The sequence below is a fragment of the Lactuca sativa genome, chromosome 4 (assembly GCF_002870075.4).
Source record: "Lactuca sativa cultivar Salinas chromosome 4, Lsat_Salinas_v11, whole genome shotgun sequence".
Taxonomy (NCBI): Eukaryota; Viridiplantae; Streptophyta; class Magnoliopsida; order Asterales; family Asteraceae; genus Lactuca; species Lactuca sativa.
The window spans coordinates 148,282,374-148,292,377 of record NC_056626.2 but is presented as its reverse complement, the minus strand read 5'-3'; positions in this window follow the sequence as shown (position 1 = coordinate 148,292,377).

Below are 10,004 nucleotides of genomic sequence, written 5' to 3'. Positions count from 1 at the left end.
GAAGATATGTCGAATGATCACTCGATTTATTCAATTATGAGGAACAAATTACACTTTAAGAATAAGAATCTAACTCTACAAGAAACCTCACAACGTGGAGGCTACATTTTTCCTCACTCTTAACCCTAATTATGAATAATACATGACTATTTATAGGGTAAAGACATGTCTTGGGCTTTTAACCTACACTTTATCAAGGAGGCCCATTGCTATAATCCATGGAGTACTTTGAAACCCTACAATCTCCCCCTCAAAGTATGGAATGGATGACAATGCTTCAACTTCCAAAACAAGCATCTAGCAAATAAGAAATGATCTCGCAACGAGGAATATTTGAAGCAATCCACGAATATTGAATCTTCAATAGTCCCCAAAAAATGGGTTCTAGGATATATAAACCAAGCACTAAAGTAATATCTTTAAACTTTATTTTCTAATGTAATCCCAAAGATCTTTAATAAAACCAAACCCGCCATAAAAACCCATTTCAAAATTTATGTAAGGTCCTGAAACGGATCTTACCAGTGATCAAATAGCAAATACAATCAGTTAGCAATAAAGAACAAGTAGAATAGAGAATGCACAAGCTTGCACACGCTTTTCTATTAGGAATAACGTCTGGTACAACTTGTGGTTACAGAAGCCGTGAACTCTGAGACATCAACAACTGACAAAAGACCTAGCACACCTCTATTTATACTGGACCTGGGCCGGCCTTGGGTTTACGGCCGTAAACAGGCTTACGGTCGTAAACTCATTGTTGGGCCGTAAACTACACACAATCTACCAAAAGCTATCAATTGACTCAAAAGAACCTATTACATAGAAAGCCTAGACCAAACCACTAATTAGACCCTTCAATCCCCCCTTGGTTTGGTGCTAGCTTGAAGTCAATCTTTTTCCACGATCATCACATCATCCAGCCCCATAGCTGCATTCCACATCCGCTTATTTATGATCTCAGCAACCATGGTGGTGTATTCTTTCACGACAGACTCAAATATCTCCTCAGCAACCTGAATTTGAAAGTGGTGCAAATGATGAATGTCCCATTTTCTAAACTGGAACAAATCCTTTCTGTCATACAATCGAATGCACCCCTCCTTTAGTTTGATGATAGCAGATGTTGTGGTTTCATCAAACACCCAGTAAAGCATAGTGCTTAGAGATCCATCTGAGTAATCTTGAAGCACGAGAATTTGTTTGACTTGATTTGTAGCAGGCCACATCACCACCTGGAGCGGATTATCAGTTATGGTATCAATAACGTCAAGATGATCCATTATCACAGATTCAGCAGTCTTCATAGCCGGAAAACCCTTCTTTACTTGATCTTCCAAAAAGTGCTTGAAGTTAGTTGCTTGCTGATTATCCGTTGGGTTTGAGAACGGAGATTGAGATAGCTCTGAAAGATCCACCCTGGTCCACGAGTTAAAATCATGACAATCCTTGTAAAGCTCCGTATTGCCGATCTTTCTGCGAACAATCGACATTTTCAGGGGATCATGAAAACCCCAAGATATGATACCTAACCGTTCACCATACGTGTCTCTAAACCTTACGGCTTCGAGATCCATAACAATGATTTTGGATTGATTTCCTGGTGCATTCTTATCGGAACTCCTCTTGAACAAGATTTGTTCCTTCTTGGTACCTTTCTCTTGTTTATCTCGAATGATCTCTGAAATATGTGGAGCATGAACAGGCTCTTCTTCAAAACGATTTACCACTCGAGAAGTCTAAGCAGTTGGCATGGTAATAGGATGAGCTTGAGAGTGAAGATCGATTCTATGCTCATCTGCGGATGTCTTATACTTATCACCAAAATCGTCTTCAAGCTTCTTCTTTAGATTGAAGTAGCTGGAGGTCAAGAGATTGAAATGATCTTGGAGCTCAAAGATTTGCTTGGATTTGATTTCTTTATCCTTTTGGAGATCAGAAACTTGAATCTTCAAATTCATATTCTTACTCAAGAGATCTTCAACATGAATGCTTAGCTCGATGTTTTTATGATCTAGCACACTCACTCTTTTCTGGAGATCATCAATCACGAAGTCATCTTCTCTTGGCTGACCTTCACTAAAAGCTATTCCTTTTCCCTTAGAAGAAGGAGCAACAACTTGTTCTTGAGCAAGATGTTGAGCCAAACGCACAAAAGTTGCATCAAGATCAGATCTTGGAGGAGAGAATCCTGGTGGAATAGAAGACCCACCGTCTTCAAGGAATGTGCTAGGGCCTTCACGTAAAGGTTCTGAAGTCACAATACCAGGAGTGGTAGTTGGAGTAAAAGGAAAGCCCTGAGACAAATTAGACTCAAGATTCTCAAACCTAGAATATCGCCGTCTTCTTTTAGACGGAGGCTGCAAAGTCTGGTCGGTTGAGAAATCACCCTGAAGTGGCTCAGATGTAGGTGAAGCAACGTCAAGGGGAGGAATACCTAACACTGTCACCATTGGAGTTGTAGAGACAGCCACTTGTTCTGTAGTAAAGGGAGTTGACTCGGAAGCGTCTTCCGGTTCCCTACTCATCGTTGTCTTGTGAGCAACATCACTGAGATTATCTAGCAGCGAGTTGAGGTTGACATTTGACAAAAAATCATCATTAGTTCCAAAATTCGTTGGAATCTCATCTCTGTCGAAACCTGTGAGATCAAGATCTTCAAATTGATTAGGCTCAGCAATGTTCTTAGAGGACCCTTCATTATAATATCCTTCAACTTGGACATTTGTAGGTTATGCTCCTCTGCAACTGACACAGCCGGAGCAACCGTCTCTTCTCCTTCTTGATCGGATATGGTGATCACATCTCCTTTTGAGATCACCTTTTCCGATGAAGTATGCTCTGAAGAGATCTTGTCCGTAGATCCATGTGACTCGGTTGCTTCGTTCGGTTCAGCAAATCGTCCGAACTTGACAAATGGATACAACCCCTGAAAGACCACTTTCCTCCTACGGTTTTGCTTAATGAGCCCAATAGTGTGGGGGCCCAAAGACTTCATATCGAGTGTATCTCCATCCTTTACCAAATCGGGAAATTGCTTATTGATGAAGAGCTGAACGAACCGAGGGTACATTAGAAAAGTATCCTGAGTATTGGAATTAATGTTGACCACAAACTCGTCTAGGATAAACCTAGAAAAGTTGAAGCCGATCCCCGCAGTGAGAGAAACAATAGCTCTAGTGTTTCTTAGGGATATCTCATCAGCACCGGACCTTCTGCCAGAGATGCAGCTCACGAACATGTGGGCTAGAAATCTCCAATAGGGCGGCAAAAGTCTCTTCATTGTTGGTGGAGTATCACCCTCGTATCCCATCTTCCTTAGAATTCATTGAGCATCACCAATACCAATCTCCGTGGGAAAGGTCGAAAGGTCATTAATCAGTAGAGTCTCTCTCACAAAGGTCTCATCGATAACAATCTTGCATCCTTGAATGATCGCATCCACAATGACAGCTCCATTAGCATCCCTTGTCATTTTGGCAGTCTGCCAGAACTCACCAATGATTTTCTGATAGACAGCAGTGTTCATTGTAATGGCAGAGGCAAAGCAGCATTCTCGCAATCTGTGAATCATTGATTTAAAATCCTGAAGAGCCACCGGAGGGTCAGCAAGAACCATCGCCAGGTTGTGCATATCTGCAAATTTTAAAGCTGTCATTTTATCCGCACTAAAACATAAGTAAGACAAGAGAGAAAAATGAGCAATTAAAATTTTAAATGATTTAATTTTGACCCCAAAATGAATTAATAATTTTTTTAAAAATGAAAATTAGGTCAAAGTCAGAGTTTGCGGTCAACGAGGGTTTATGGCCGTAAACCCATGACCGTATGCTAATGGCCGTAAACGGAGTTTACGGCCGCAAACTCTTCACGGCCGTAAGCTTCGCCGTAAACTCTGACATATCATTTTTCGTTGATTTCAGCCTCAAAACACGGTTAATCACTGAAAGAAATGCATATTCCTGGTCGAAAACACGATACCTTCAAAGCTATCGGAGTAATTTCGCAAAAATCAAGAATATTTTTTCGACGAGAGAGAGAGAGTGGGAGGGTTTGCGGCCGGAATCAGAAGAATGAGAAGGATTCCGGCTGTAAACCCCTTTTATACCTAGATTTCCTTTACCTGATGTCCACACAGTATAAGGCAGAGTCCAACACAGTCCAAATTGATGTAATTCTTCATGCATTTCATCTACCCAGCTGGGCTCATTCAAAGCCAATTCAACATTCATGGCCTCTATTTGAGAAATAAAGTAAGAGTAAAGACATGTATTGACATCTCCACTCTGACTTCTAGTTTTCACGTCGTCGCCCAGCTGACCAATGATGTTGTCGATCGGATGATCACGTTGAATCCTTGAGGGTATTAGGTGGCTGATATCATTAAGCGAGACAGGAAGATTGTGAATATTGACACCTCCCTCATTTGCTGATTGAGCCGCGCCAAACGACTCTATCACAAACTCATTTGAAAAGTCTTCAGGAAAGAGTAGCTCCATAAAAGTTGAAGTAGCAGCGGAAGTATCTTTCAACATGAACTGTCTTTCTATAGGAGTGAGTGGTGTTGATTCAGCATCAGAAGTATCATTATGAATTGGAGATTTTGGACTATCAGGATGTACAGATGACTCCCCCTCAGGTGAAGCGAAGGACTCCCCCTCAGGCGAAGCAGGAGTCTCCTCCTCAGGTTGTGAATAGGATACCGCTGGAGGTTTGTAGACAACTTCTTCGTCTTCGTTTTCAGAAACATTCTTCGAATCGGAGACAGATCCAGATGAGCTACCTGAAGACACATTTATGGATTTGAACAGAGATGTGTAATCAAACAACCAATCCGAACCTACTCGAGCATCCGTCTCATTTTCTTCCAACTAGCGCATGTCATAAGATTCTACAACTTGCTTTGTCTTCTTATTATAGACCCTATAAGCGGTGCGAGCAGCATACCCTACGAAGTAACAATCATCGGCTTTGGCATTAAACTTCGGGTTGGACTCTAAGTGAAGAAGGGTGCAAAGGCAGCCAAATACACTGAAATGACTGACTGAAGGCTTGTGACCATATAGAATCTCGTACGGGGTCTTCATCTGAGCTTTGTAGATCAACACGCGATTCTGAACGTAGCAAGCAGTGTTTATCGCCTTGGCCCAAAAGAAAACTAGCAGTTTTGGCTCACACAGCATTGTCCTTGCAGCGTCTTTTAAAGTTCTGTTTCTCCTCTCAGCAACACCATTTTGTTGGGGTGTGTGAGCGGAGCTGTATTGATGCATAATACCCTTTTTTGCGCAGAAATGATCGAGTACAAAATTCTTAAACTCTGTTCCGTTTTTGGTACGAAGCGCCTTCTCCCGGTTGTTAGTTTGGTTTTCAATTAACACAATGAATTTCTTAATTAGATCAGCAACTCCAGCTTTGTTGGATAGATAGAAAACCCACGTAAAACGAGAGAAATCATCAATCACAACCAGACAATAGGAATTTCTGTTAATGCTGAGAACGTTTACTGGTCCAAATAGATCCATATGTAGCAATTGAAGTACCTGATGAATCAAGTTGACCTGTTTTGGCAGGTGTAGTTTTCTATGATGCTTACCTTGGGCACATGACACACACTTCTCAAACATGATAAAATCCTTGACAGGCAAACCATGGACCATCTCATTCTTTGCAAGACGATTCAAGTTCTTGGCGTTAGCATGCCGAGTCTACGGTGCCATAACATTGCATTTTGTTCGGAGATCTTTGAAAAGAGGCACATAACTTGTTCCAGAAGATTGCTATTCATATCAATTATGTAAGCATTCCCATCCCTTGTAGATTTCACAAGAATCCACTCTTCTGGGATGACAAATCCTGGCTTGAGAATCATACATTCCTTTTCGGTGAAATGTGTAGAATAGCCTTTGTCACAAATCTAAGACACACTCAACAAACTATGCTTCAATTCGGGAGCAAAGTTGACATTCTCGAAGCTTAACACCCCATTTGTGACGGTTCCCCTTTTAGTGATTTTGCCACATTCTCCACCCGCAAAGGAGATGTATCCCCCGTTAAAGGATTGAATGTTGTGCAGTTGGGCGATATCTCCTGTCATATGCCGAGAGCCGCCGTTGTCGACGAACCAAGGTCTGACGACATTCCCCCGCAACTGTCCCTACAAGATGTGCGGGTTTAATTAGATTTGGGAACCCAGGTCATTAATTTCCAGGGTTGTCTCGATGCCTTTTCAGATCTATTATCATCTAATAATCATTCAGAGGACATCGATGATGGATTGAAAGCTAATTTTGGCAACCATTAATAATTAGGTTTTCTAACAGTCCTGGGTGGTTTTGAAATAAGATGTTTATCAGTTTGCTTGAAGCACTTGGGTTTTCTACCAGAATTGGTTGCAGACCCACTTCTGCTTCTTGACGAAACCGACCTTGGCTTGCCCAACCTCGGTTTTGGCAAATTGCTTGGGACTTTGTTATGAAAGACCTTTTTATGCTTTTGAAAAACATCCCGCTTTCTACTCCAATCAGACTTCCAATCATCATTCCGAGAACGATTTCTAGAGGACTTTCTAGTTAAAAACCTTCCTCTGAATTCATTCTCTCCTCTTGGAGACTCAAAATGTACAAACATACTATTTGGACAATTCCTAGCTATATGACCACCAATACCAAAATTGAAACAAATCTGTTTGTTATTGTTATAACTTGTGCTACATTGATCAGATTTGTTTTCCATACTAACACCCTTGCTTCTTTCACATGAACAAGAACAAGAATTAGATTGTGAGACAAGTGCGGGTACATTAGATGGAGAAGTTTGTGAAACTGGTGGTTTTTCAATATTATCATCATAAACATTAGAATTGCCAACCACATTATTCAAACCAGTATCAGACACTTTAAAACCATTCAAAATAGTATCAGAAGATGTAGAAACATCACAAAAAACATTGTCACCTGAAACATCAGAAAAATTATTGTCTTTATTTAAAACTAAAACTTCAGGTTCAGACTCATTTCCTCATGCAGAATTTTAACATAATCAATACAAGCTTGAGAGCATGAGGGTAAACTTACCTCGGTTTTATTAGGTTCATGAGAGGAAGACACCATCAGTGCAAACTGCAGCTCCATCATTTGATCTTCAGCTGCAACAATCTCTGCCGGAGCATCATCACCAACTTGTGCCAAATGGGCATTTTCAGTTCCAGATATGTTCAAGGCCTACATCTGATCCTCCCAGTCAAAAGATTGTGCAACCATGGCCTTCTCCCTATTGACCTGAGCACCGCTTCGACTGTTTCCAACTGCAACCATTGTCCTGTCATTATTTAATCTTCTATCTGGCTGTGGACACTCACGACCAAAATGCCCTGGCTCGTGGCAGTTGAAACACCGTAGCTTTCCCTTGCTGAACCCAACCTTCTTGTCAACAGTCATCCCCCAGTTGTTCTTTCTAGTCTTCTTGGCAAACTGTTTTGCCCTGAAAACTGCCATGACAATTTGCCATGTGATATCCATCTCTTCTACGTCTTTAGGGTGAATCTGATCAAGATCAGCAAATGACAGTTAGGGTGGTAGATCTCCAGATACAAAGTGCATTGTATCAGTTGAGAAGCCCTATAGCAAGAGCGAGATTTTCATCACCCTCCTTTCCTTTTGAAGAGGAAGCCACATTTGAGGAAGAAGCAGCTTGAGCAGCCACAAATGATTGGTTCTGAGAGAGAGGCATGGCTGATGCAACAGGAAGAGAAGAAGCTGATGGAGTGGAGAAGGACTGAACCTGAGCTTTCCAAGCAGCAAATGATTGACCTGCAGAAGAAAAAGTGAGAGATGAAAGAGCATTGTTAGAAGAGATCCCAAGGTTCGCAGCTGAGTATGAGTTTACATGGTTTATTTCTCGCTGCTTTTCATCAATATCACAAGCCTTGATGACAGCCATCACTTCACCAAGAGAGAGCCGGCTAAGATCCTTAGTCTTCTTTATAACAACTACATTCATGTACCAAGACTTTGGGAGAGCATTCAGTAACTTCTTGTTTATCTCAGACTTGGTGTAAAAGATCCCGGCTACAGTCCTTTAAGTGGTAAGAGATGTGAACCGCTGCAGCTGTGCTTCAGGAGTTTCTCCAGGAACGTAGTTAAACATATTGAACCGTTGCCACAGCATAACTTGGCGACTCTCCTTCATATCTTCATTCCCTTCATAAACCTCGATTAGGGCTTCCCACAAAGCCTTGGCAGAAGTGTACTCCCTAAAACCTTGAGCAATGTCTGGATATAGAGCCATGGTCAGAGTGGCCAAAGCTCTTTCTTGCTCTTCAACCTTCTCGAAGTCTTCATCTTTGTAATTTTCAATCTTCTTGTCAACCACTTGCCCTGCAACAGTGGTGGTTATTATGACAGGATTTTTTATGATACTTCTCTAGATTTTGAAGTCCTTCCTCTTGATGTATTTTTCAATCCTGTACTTCCATTCTGGGAAACCTTCAACGGACAGGAGTCTAGGAATTCGGGTGGTTGTGCCCATTATAGAATCCAGCTCGTGGTGGTGTGGTTGACTTTGAGAATCCATTAATATTAAATTAATATTACATAGAAATTAAATTATTTAAGAATAAATTAAGTTTCTGGTCAAACAGAAGTTCAGAGTCAGAGAGGAGTTTGTGGCCGTAAACTCTGTTCACGGTCCGGAGTTTACGGTCGTAAGGTGTTTCTGGCTAAAGTTCACGGTCCAAGAATTTAGTTTTCCGGTTGATGAACAATCCTTATTCACGGCCCAAGAACCAAGTTCACGGTTCAAGAACTGATGGGAGTTTGCGGCCGTAAGGTAAGATTATGACCGTAAGCTAAGGCCGTAATCTCCTACAAACTTTAGAAAAATAATGCAGTTTTTGAATGAAGCTTGAAACCCTTTCGCAGCAAACACCAACTTCAGTCGCAAACAAATAAGAACAAGGTCAAAAATCGATTGTAGAGTGCTTTTGACGCTGGTTTTGCTCTGATACCAATTGTAAGGTCCTGAAACAGATCTTACCAGTGATCAAAATGCAAATACAATCAGTTAGCAATAAAGAATGAGTAGAATAGAGAATGAACAAGCTTGCACATGCTTTTCTATTAGGAATAACGTCTGGTACAACTTGTGGTTACAACAGCCGTGAACTCTGAGGCATCAACAACTGACAAAAGACCTAGCACACCTCTATTTATACTGGACCTGGGCCGGCTTGGGTTTACAACCGTAAACAGGCTTACGACCGTAAACTCATTGTCGGGCCGTAAACTACACACAATCTACCAAAAGCTATCAATTGACTCAAAAGAACCTATTACATAGAAAGCCTAGACCAAACCACTAATTAGACCCTTCAACTTAGAAACCAAACACTTCTTGTCTTTGAAGAACTCCCCTCCAAGTCACAATGATCTTCAAATAAGCTAATGATATAAGCTACCAAAAATTATCATGTAACAACCCAAATTTTATGATTCCTAACACCACTTGATCGAGAAAATACTAGAAGTCGGAGATATAACAGGTCCTTAGAAGAGCTTGATGAAGAAATGCTACTGTAAAGGATATTTTTCTGCAAAAGCTTTAGAAGAGCTCGGCGAAGAATTGCTACTATAAAAGCTACCTTCATAATTCTACCACAAGCTTTATAAAAATCTTCTAATTTGAAAAGTCACAAATCCAATTTTGAATGGCTATACCAATTTCTCCCCCAATTTGTAATAAAAAAAACATGATTATAAAGCCTTCAAACGGTCATGAGAATGATCTTGAATGGATAAATAATTACTATGCTCCCCTGCGACAAAATGATATACACAATGAAGTATAAAATCCAAAAAAGGCAAAATTTCTTGACTTTATTGCGAAAAACGACTTTCCGAACCGCCAAGACTTGATGGAATCCTTATTTTTCTGTTCACGAAAAAATATGTGCATTAAAGAATTCAAAACTGTTCACCAGCCCTCAAATTTGTAAATTATTCGAAAAA